This window comes from Rhododendron vialii, chromosome 2a (genome assembly GCF_030253575.1).
Source record: "Rhododendron vialii isolate Sample 1 chromosome 2a, ASM3025357v1".
NCBI lineage: Eukaryota > Viridiplantae > Streptophyta > Magnoliopsida > Ericales > Ericaceae > Rhododendron > Rhododendron vialii.
Window position 1 is genome coordinate 12472251 of NC_080558.1, and position 9296 is coordinate 12481546.

The 9296-nt window shown below is 41.1% G+C and overlaps 1 long non-coding RNA gene across 1 annotated transcript; it reads left to right on the forward strand.

The window, feature by feature from the left end:
* The first annotated feature begins 1705 nt into the window (after positions 1 to 1705).
* On the forward strand, positions 1706 to 2905 carry LOC131316225 (uncharacterized). The gene is made up of 2 exons (XR_009197047.1): positions 1706 to 2093; positions 2583 to 2905. It is a non-coding gene; the product is annotated as an uncharacterized LOC131316225 (long non-coding RNA).
* The last annotated feature ends 6391 nt before the right edge of the window (positions 2906 to 9296 follow it).

The window sequence follows — 9296 nt, forward strand, 5'->3', positions numbered from 1 at the left end:
CTCGTATCCGCTTTCAACAAGATCCCACAATTCTTATGAGACAAATAAAGTTTGCATTTAGATGCTCTAATAGTCATAGTTCTCTCTCTCAAATATAGGGATGAGATTTTGTGCATAGTTGAAAGTGGAAGAGTTGGTCTCCATGGTGGATGAAAGAGGGACAAGGATGGATTGGTTAACTTGGCTCTGATATCAAAATTGTTGGGGAGCTGGATTAAACAAAGGAAAAAGGTTATATGTATGATGTGATAAATGTTTAGAAGATGAGGGATGAGTGTTGTAATAAGGGAGACTTTTTGAATTGGTTTCAAATTGTACACCAGGAAAGGTACAATTAAGCTCTATTTATAGAGCTAGTTCCACTGACTTTGGTTTTCTAGAATAGTCTTCCAAATTACACAAAACTCTTACAACTTTTAGATTTTTCTTGTTTTAACCCATGTGCTTAAATTACAAATATTTTATTTCATTATTACATTCCACACTATTCTAAATATTTTTTTTATATTAAATATTTTAGTACAAAAGTCTACATGTTTATAGAAATTAAAAGATTACAAATTATTTTTTTAACAACCACTTTGTGGCGTCCTTCGCAGCTGTTTCAAAATAAAAAATCATGACATAGTTTTCGGGCCTGTAACCATATGCAGTCATGCATTTGCCCAAGGATCGAATCGTCCCTTCCGTTTGGAAAGTTCACTGCTGGTTGGACTGCTGCTGTCCACACGGCCATTGTTGGACCCATCCCTCACGTCCACGCACAACCCATCTCGACCACTGAGGCGTCTCATGCTGTCTAATATAGTACACTCATCATCGTCCCCCACAGTACTAAAAGGTATTCTTATTACAAAATCAAAAATAATACTCACACAACAATTCAAATACATGTGGACTCTACACATACTACTATGTATGGGCCCCACATGTATGTAAGAGATTGTGTAAGTTGTTGTGTTTGGATCGTTGTGTGAGTAACATTGTTGTTACAAAATTGCTATAAGCAGAGACCGAAAACCCGGAGCCAGATCCCCTGTCCGATCCCAATTCGGACAGAGGCCTGTCCCACTCCTCTCGATCGTTGATCTCGCAAATCAACGGCTGAGATGTGCCGAGCCAAAACGACGTCGTTTTGGAGCAAAAAATGCTCGGCACATCTCTGCGGTTGTTTTGCGAGATCAATGGACGAGAGGGGTTTGACAGGCCCTGTTCGGATTGGGGTCAGATAGGGGATCTCGTCTGCGAAAACCAGACCCTCACCCCGATCCCACGTGGAAAGGTTAGAAGTCCACTCCTCTACAGCCGTGTTCTCAAAATTCCCAAATTTTGAAATCGTGAAATCCTCTCTCTCAGAACACCACCCCATATCCTCTCCTCTCTCTCTCTCTCAACCCACCACCACCGATGGCCACCCCAAACTCTCCCACCACCACCACGATCTCCTCTCTTCTCTTTCCTCCGAGATCACACTCTCCTCTCGTCGGTCGTCGCAACACCACCACGAGCAATCCCAAACCCGCCCCTACCACCAACGATGGGCAACCCCAAACCCGGCCCCTACCACCACGGACGCACCACCACCATCTCTCTCTCTCTCACTTCCTTCTCCACGAATCTACGTGTGATTCTTTCACTAATGAGCACACACGAAGAAATTAGGTTTTTTTTTTTTTTTTTTCAGATTTCATAAAATTGAGGTTTTTCGATTCTGATAGTAGTGGTTGCCCACCTGTTGAGTGACTAAATTGCTCTTGGGTGTTGATTCTGTTGATTGAAAAAATTTCAGTTCTTCTGTTGTTGATCTGTTGATGGTAGTGACTGGTTTGGCCCTTATGAGCTTCTCAATTTCACTCTTCTTGGACCCTACTCATTTGGTAAGTACTCCAGCTGAGAACTTTTTCGTGATTGAATTTAAGTATCATGGACCCCCCATTTTTGAGAATCCTATTCCAATAGCTCTTTTTGTGGTTAATTGAAGTTTCAAGAAACCATTGCTATTGAAAACCATTTTTGTCTGTGGACTTTGGAAGAGGATTCTGGCAGCCACCCAAATATAGGATTTAAGAGAACATATCGGCCAAATGCTTACGGTATGTGCTTGGTTTTGCGAGGGGATTGCTTGACAAAATTGGATAACTTGTCTTTGAGAATCAAAACTGGACATATGCTTATTCTTTTCTAGCCATCTGAATCTCACGTCTTTTCATGGAATGTTTCTTCAGGCACTCCTGAACTAAAGAAAAACTAGGCAGATTGTTTGAGTAGGAGTGTTTATTTGGCTTGGAATTTTTCCGTTACTTGAGTTTTAATGCATGTAGTGAATCGCGAGATATAATTTGTTGAGTGTGTGTACTCCAATGGCATGTTTGTTAGCACTAGTAGTTAAAATTTTTGGAGAGGTTAGGGAATATAATAAGAAGGGCATTGATTTCTTTCTTGTTTCTTTCAAATGCTCTTTCTGTCTTCCATACCCTCTCTCTCTCTCTCTCTCTCTCTCTCTCTCTCTCACACACACACACCTTTATTATACTCGTTTTTGGTGTAAGTTGTTTCAAAATTAACCTTCTTTCATGTTCTAGAAATGGCAGGAAAACAAGACCATTACGTGGGTGTGGCACACAACACCAGCTGAGCAAGTGCAGTTTCCTCCGTTGTTGGAATTTGCTGAAGGAAGTTCAAATGAAACAAAAAATGAAATTGGAAGTTCAAATGAGACAAAAAGAATTTGGTGGTGTTGTATTGTCGTTACCTTTGCTAATGTAATGTAATGTTATGAAAGTATGAAGTTGTTAAGGTTGAAACTTGTTACTTTTTTTGGAATATCAAGTTGTTGTGTGGTGGTGGAACCATGAAGTTTTGTAACGTGGGAGCATATATAACATATGGTGCTGCAATTGTTGTAGATTTCTTTCTTCTAAGTACTCTAGTATTGTGCTTGTAATTGCAATGTGTGGACTCATATTGTGGTATGAGTCCTGGCCTTATTCAGTTGTTTATGGGGTTATGGTTTGCGAGTCTTGGCTTTGTGGACTGCCTGAATGCTGCTATCTTAGTCTTTGGAAATTGATGGGGTATCTTTGGCAACAACTTTTGCATGGAAAACTCAACCAAACTCAGTACAATCAATGCATAACGAATATAACAGTTGACAAGTATGGGAGCTTTGAAATGCATTAAGACCAAACTCTGGACTCAAATCATGTCCATATATCCATTACCCCATCAGTATGGAAAACTCAAGCAAGCTTAGTAAAATCAAGTTTGACTATAGAATGTAATGCAAAGTAAAGCACATATTTGTGTTGACTGTTACATAACAAATTACAATCACAAAAGAAAGGTCAAACAAATCACATTTCAGAGTTGCATTTGTCCCTAAGTCGAACAAATCACATTTCAGTTTTTTCACATATAGGACACGACACGATACGGATACACCGACTCGACATGCATAAGAGTTCCAATTCCACATGGGGAATGTGATTGTGCTTTGAGTCGAGGACCTCGAGGTATTGTCTGATTCCATGTTGCTTGGTGGGTACAGAAGTTGCAGTTTGTTTGAAATCTTCATTTCTATCCTCACATGCAGTGATAGCACCTTTTGTCGCTTTAGGTTCGCCTTCAGATGAAGAATTAGAGTCCATCTTGGCATCACCGGTCTCTTCTTTGTACATCTGTTCAACCATGGGCTTCCAGAGACGCACCCGTGCATTTATAAACAAGTTTGAAACCTGAGATGAACAAAGAAAGTATATCAGTACATTATAGAAGTAGAACAAATGACAAAATACTCCATACTGTAAATTTGAAAGAAACGAATTATGAAGAAGCTAACCAACCTATCAATTATTTGTCATGTTCAAGCCAATACTACTACTACAGCCACCATATATTACATGAATTGCTTGCAAAATTCAAATCAACCCTCCAAATTGAAATGCTCAATCTGAATGCAGAGGTATACTGTATGTTGGGAATGCCTTGTATTCTTTAGTCCCACATTGGTTAATTATGTTGTTCCCGTTTTTGTAGCCTATTATAAATAAGGCTTTTGGGGTACTTCTAAAAATTATCTTTTTGGGCTTTCATATTGTGGCCTTTCTAGAGTTACGGATTATAGCCGGCTCTTTGTATCTCTTCTTCACGTTGGTTAGTAAATCCTCTCTCTCCTCGCCCGTGGACGTACCCAACTTGGGGAACCACGTACATCTTGTGTCTTTGTGATTTCTTGTTTAGTTTTCAATTTCTCGTTCTTAGCTTGCGTTCATAGCGTTCGTTACAACAAACTGGTATCAGAGCCTTAGGTTGCAAAAACTAGGGTTTCGTTTCCGATTGTGGCTATGGCGGCTAAATTTGAGATTGCGAAGTTTGATGGGCAGAGCAGCAGTTTCAGTCTTTGGAGAGTAAAGATGAAGGCTTTGTTAACCCAACAAGGATTGCACAAGGCTTTGTCAGGCAAGACTAGTTCTGGAATTAAAGAGGAAGATTGGGATGATACGGATGCCAAAGCTCTGAGTTCTATTCAGTTGAGTCTGGCAGATGACGTTCTTCGCGAGGTGGAAGAAGAAACTTCAGCAGCAGGAATTTGGCTGAAGTTGGAAGGCATATATATGACGAAGTCGCTCACCAACAGGTTATATCTTAAACAACGTCTTTATACGTTTCGTATGCGAGAAGGTATACCTGTTAAAGATCATTTAGACGAGTTCAACCGTATTATTATGGATCTGAAAAATATTGATAGTAAAATTGAGGATGAGGACCAAGCCCTAATTTTGCTATGTTCTTTACCACTTTCGTATGAGCATTTTGTTACAACCCTATTGTATGGCAAAGACACGATATCCATGAAGGATGTTAAGGCCAGCCTATATTCGAAAGAATTGAGGAAAAAAGTGTCAGGTGAGGGTGATGCCCATGCGGAGGGTTTATTTGTTAGGGGAAGAACAACAGAAAGGGTGGAGTCGAGTAATAGGGGAAGATCCAGATCATCAGGTAAGAAGAAGGGAAAGTGCAATTATTGCAAGAAACCCGGGCACTGGAAAAGTGACTGTTTAAAACTCAAGGAGAAGGAAAAAGAAGACCAGAAAGGGGGTAAAGTAATTGCTGGAATTGCTGAAAGTTCAGATGAGTCAGATAATGTGTTATCAGTTACAGAGGGCGATTCTCGCTCTAATACCGAGTGGGTTCTAGATTCTGGATGTTCATACCATATGTGTCCGCATAGAGAGTGGTTTTCTACTTATGAGGCGGTCAATGGTGGTACAGTTTTGATGGGCAACAACATGGCCTGTAAGACTGTTGGTTCAGGAACGATTCAGCTTAGGATGCATGACGGTATTGTTAGGACTTTATCTGAGGTTCGACATGTTCCGGATTTGAAGAAAAATCTTATATCCCTGGGTGCTCTTGATTCTCATGGTTGCAAATTCCTTGGTGAAGGTGGAGTTTTGAAAGTCTCAAGGGGTGCATTAGTACTGATGAAGGGTCAGAAGCGTGGTAACCTCTATACACTCCAGGGCAGTACAGTTATAGGTGCTGCAGCAACGGTTGCTTCATCCAAGGTTTCAGATTCAGACTTGACTCGTTTGTGGCATTTGCGCCTTGGGCATATGAGCGAGAGGGGGATGACAGTTTTGAGCAAACAGGGTTTGCTATGTGGCCAGAAAATTGAGAAACTGGATTTCTGTGAGCATTGTGTCTACGGCAAGCAGTGCAGGGTAAAATTCAGTACAGCTGTTCATCGCACCAAAGGCACGGTGGATTATTTTCACTCGGATCTTTGGGGTCCCGCAGAGGTAACTTCTAAAGGTGGTTTTCGATATTTTATGAGTATTATAGATGATTTCTCTCGTAAGGTTTGGGTGTATATATTGAAACATAAGAGTGACGCCTTTAATACATTCAAACAGTTTAAAACTTTGATTAAGAATCAGACTGGTAAGAAAATAAAACGTTTGAGAACTGATAATGGTATGGAGTTTTGTCTTGGCGAGTTTGATAGATTTTGCAGTGATGAAGGCATTGTGAGACATCACACAGTGAGAAAAACCCCTCAGCAAAATGGTGTGGCTGAACGAATGAACAGGACTCTTTTGGAGAAGGCACGTTGTATGTTGTCCAATTCCGGATTGGGCAAAGAATTTTGGGCTGAAGCCGTTTCCACAACATGCTATTTGGTGAACAGGTCTCCGTCGACTGCTATTGAGTGTAAGACTCCGTTTGAGGTATGGTCAGGTCATCCGGCTGATTATTCTGTGTTGCGTGTTTTTGGGTGTCCAGCTTACGCTCATGTGAATGAAGGTAAACTGGAGCCACGGGCCAAGAAGTGTATTTTCTTGGGTTATGCAGCAGGTGTCAAAGGGTACAGGTTATGGTGCTCTGATGATTTGAAGTTTTTGATCAGTAGGGATGTGACTTTTGATGAAAATTATCTGATTAAGGGGTCTAAGCAGGTTGATGATACAGTTCAAGAACATAGTATTCCAAAGCAGGTGGAGTTTTTGGGTGAATCTTCCGACTCAGGGAAGAAGCACATTGAGAAGCCAATTGAAGAGGAGTTCAAGAGTTCAGACACAGAGGTTGATGCATTAGTTGAGCAACCACGCACTATTGCTAAAGATAGGCCAAGGAGGGAGATTCGGCCTCCTGAAAGGTATTCGGCTTATTCTGAGATGGTGGCCTATGCTTTATCAGTTGCTGAAACAGTTGAGTATGAGGAGCCTTCAAGCTATACGGAAGCTATTTTGAGCGCTGAGTCTGCACAGTGGTTTGTTGCTATGAATGAGGAGATTGAGTCTCTTCAGAAGAATCAGACATGGGAGTTAGTAGAACCGCTGAAAGGGAAGAGGATTGTTGGATGCAAGTGGATCTTCAAGCGCAAACCAGGTATTCCAGGGGTAGAAGACGCTCGGTTTAAAGCTCGGCTAGTGGCGAAAGGATACAGCCAGAAGGAGGGTGTTGACTACAATGAGGTATTTTCACCAGTTGTAAAACATAGTTCCATTCGCACTTTACTTGCTATTGTTGCATGTTATGATCTTGAGTTAGAGCAACTTGATGTCAAAACTGCGTTTTTGCATGGCGAGCTTGAGGAACAGATTTATATGCGTCAGCCTGAGGGATTTGTTGTTTCTGGTAAGGAGGATCACGTTTGTTTACTTCGTAAGTCTTTGTATGGCCTCAAACAATCCCCTAGGCAGTGGTATAAGCGGTTTGATACTTTTATGATAAGCCAGTCATATTCTAGGAGTGAGTATGACAGTTGTGTATATTTTCGAAAACTTCCAGATAGTTCATTTGTTTATCTACTGTTGTATGTTGATGATATGCTTATTGCTGCCAAGAGTGTGTCAGAAATCAACAGGTTGAAACAACAGTTAGGTGGTGAATTTGAGATGAAAGATTTGGGTGCGGCAAAACGTATTTTGGGTATGGAGATTTGCAGAGATCGAGTAGCTGGCAAATTATTTTTGAATCAGAAGTCTTATGTTCTTAAAGTACTTGAGCGCTTTGCCATGCAGAACTCGAAGCCAGTCAGTACCCCTTTGGCAGCACACTTTCGACTTTCAGCTGAGTTGTCACCACAGTCGGAGGATGAGGAGAAGTATATGTCTCAGGTTCCATATTCGTGCGCAGTTGGGAGCCTTATGTACGCCATGGTATGTACTCGTCCTGATATTTCACATGCAGTTAGTGTCGTTAGTCGTTATATGGGGCGTCCAGGAAAGGCACATTGGGAGGCTGTGAAATGGATACTACGGTATTTGTGCGGAACTGCAGGTGTTGGTCTATTGTTTGGGATTGTCAATTCTGGTGATCTTGCTGTTGGTTATGTTGATTCGGATTTTGCCGGTGACCACGATAAGAGGAGGTCTCTGACAGGTTATGTCTTTACTCTGTCCGGAAGTGCCATTAGTTGGAAAGCTACTTTACAGGCTACAGTTGCGCTGTCTACAACAGAAGCGGAGTATATGGCCATTGCTGAAGCTGTGAAGGAGGCATTGTGGATGAGAGGTTTGCTTTGTGAGCTTGGTCTTGCACAGGATGTGAGTTCAGTATTTTGTGATTCGCAGAGTGCTATACATTTGACTAAAAATCTGATGTATCATGAGAGGACTAAGCATATCGATGTCAGGTATCACTTCGTTCAGGATATCATCTCACAGAAGCAAGTTGAGGTGAAGAAAGTGGGTACGGCAGATAACCCAGCAGATATGTTGACTAAACCGGTTCCGGTTGCCAAGTTCAAGCATTGCTTGGGCTTGCTTGGTATTTGCAGTTGATCGCCCCTCGGGGGCATTTGGCGAGTGAGAGGTTAGAAGGGGATAGCTATATTTGGTGATTTAGTTCGGTGGAATTCAAGTCAAGGTGGAGAATTGTTGGGAATGCCTTGTATTCTTTAGTCCCACATTGGTTAATTATGTTGTTCCCGTTTTTGTAGCCTATTATAAATAAGGCTTTTGGGGTACTTCTAAAAATTATCTTTTTGGGCTTTCATATTGTGGCCTTTCTAGAGTTACGGATTATAGCCGGCTCTTTGTATCTCTTCTTCACGTTGGTTAGTAAATCCTCTCTCTCCTCGCCCGTGGACGTACCCAACTTGGGGAACCACGTACATCTTGTGTCTTTGTGATTTCTTGTTTAGTTTTCAATTTCTCGTTCTTAGCTTGCGTTCATAGCGTTCGTTACAACACCAAATCAAGAAAAAACTTGCTAACTGATTGGCACGACTGCACTAGTTCAAGACAACCTCAAACTGAACTACTAATCGCCCCTAGGTCTGGGCCCTTGAACGTTTATAGGAAATGGACTCAACAATTACAGTTTTTTAGGCACTAGTAAGTTCTCACAACACAAACTTTGGAATATCAGCCATTACTCTGACTAATATTAGTAAAGACGGGCTTGAATCCAGCAAATAATATAAAAACTAGAGAATTTTTCCAAACAGCTAGCAGTGCATTTCATCAAAGGTAGCTCCCCTTGTGCAGAAACCCTATGGGTTTACTATAGTTTCTGCTGCTTGTTTGTTCACATTTCTTGTACTATTTGGTTAGAGCATTTAGTTCATCTATACTCAAACTACTCTATTCTCAATTGCTTCATAATTAACAAGCTGTGTAAATGCCTTTCTAGTTGAGTGAATGAGAGAGTAAGAAACAGAGGGTTAACTCGTTAAGATGACAATAAAAACCCACAGAAGGTGTGATGGCTAATATCAAACTCACTACCAATTTTTTCGTCTCCAACCAAAAGAAATGATAACATCTACAACAATTGCCATCAACAAA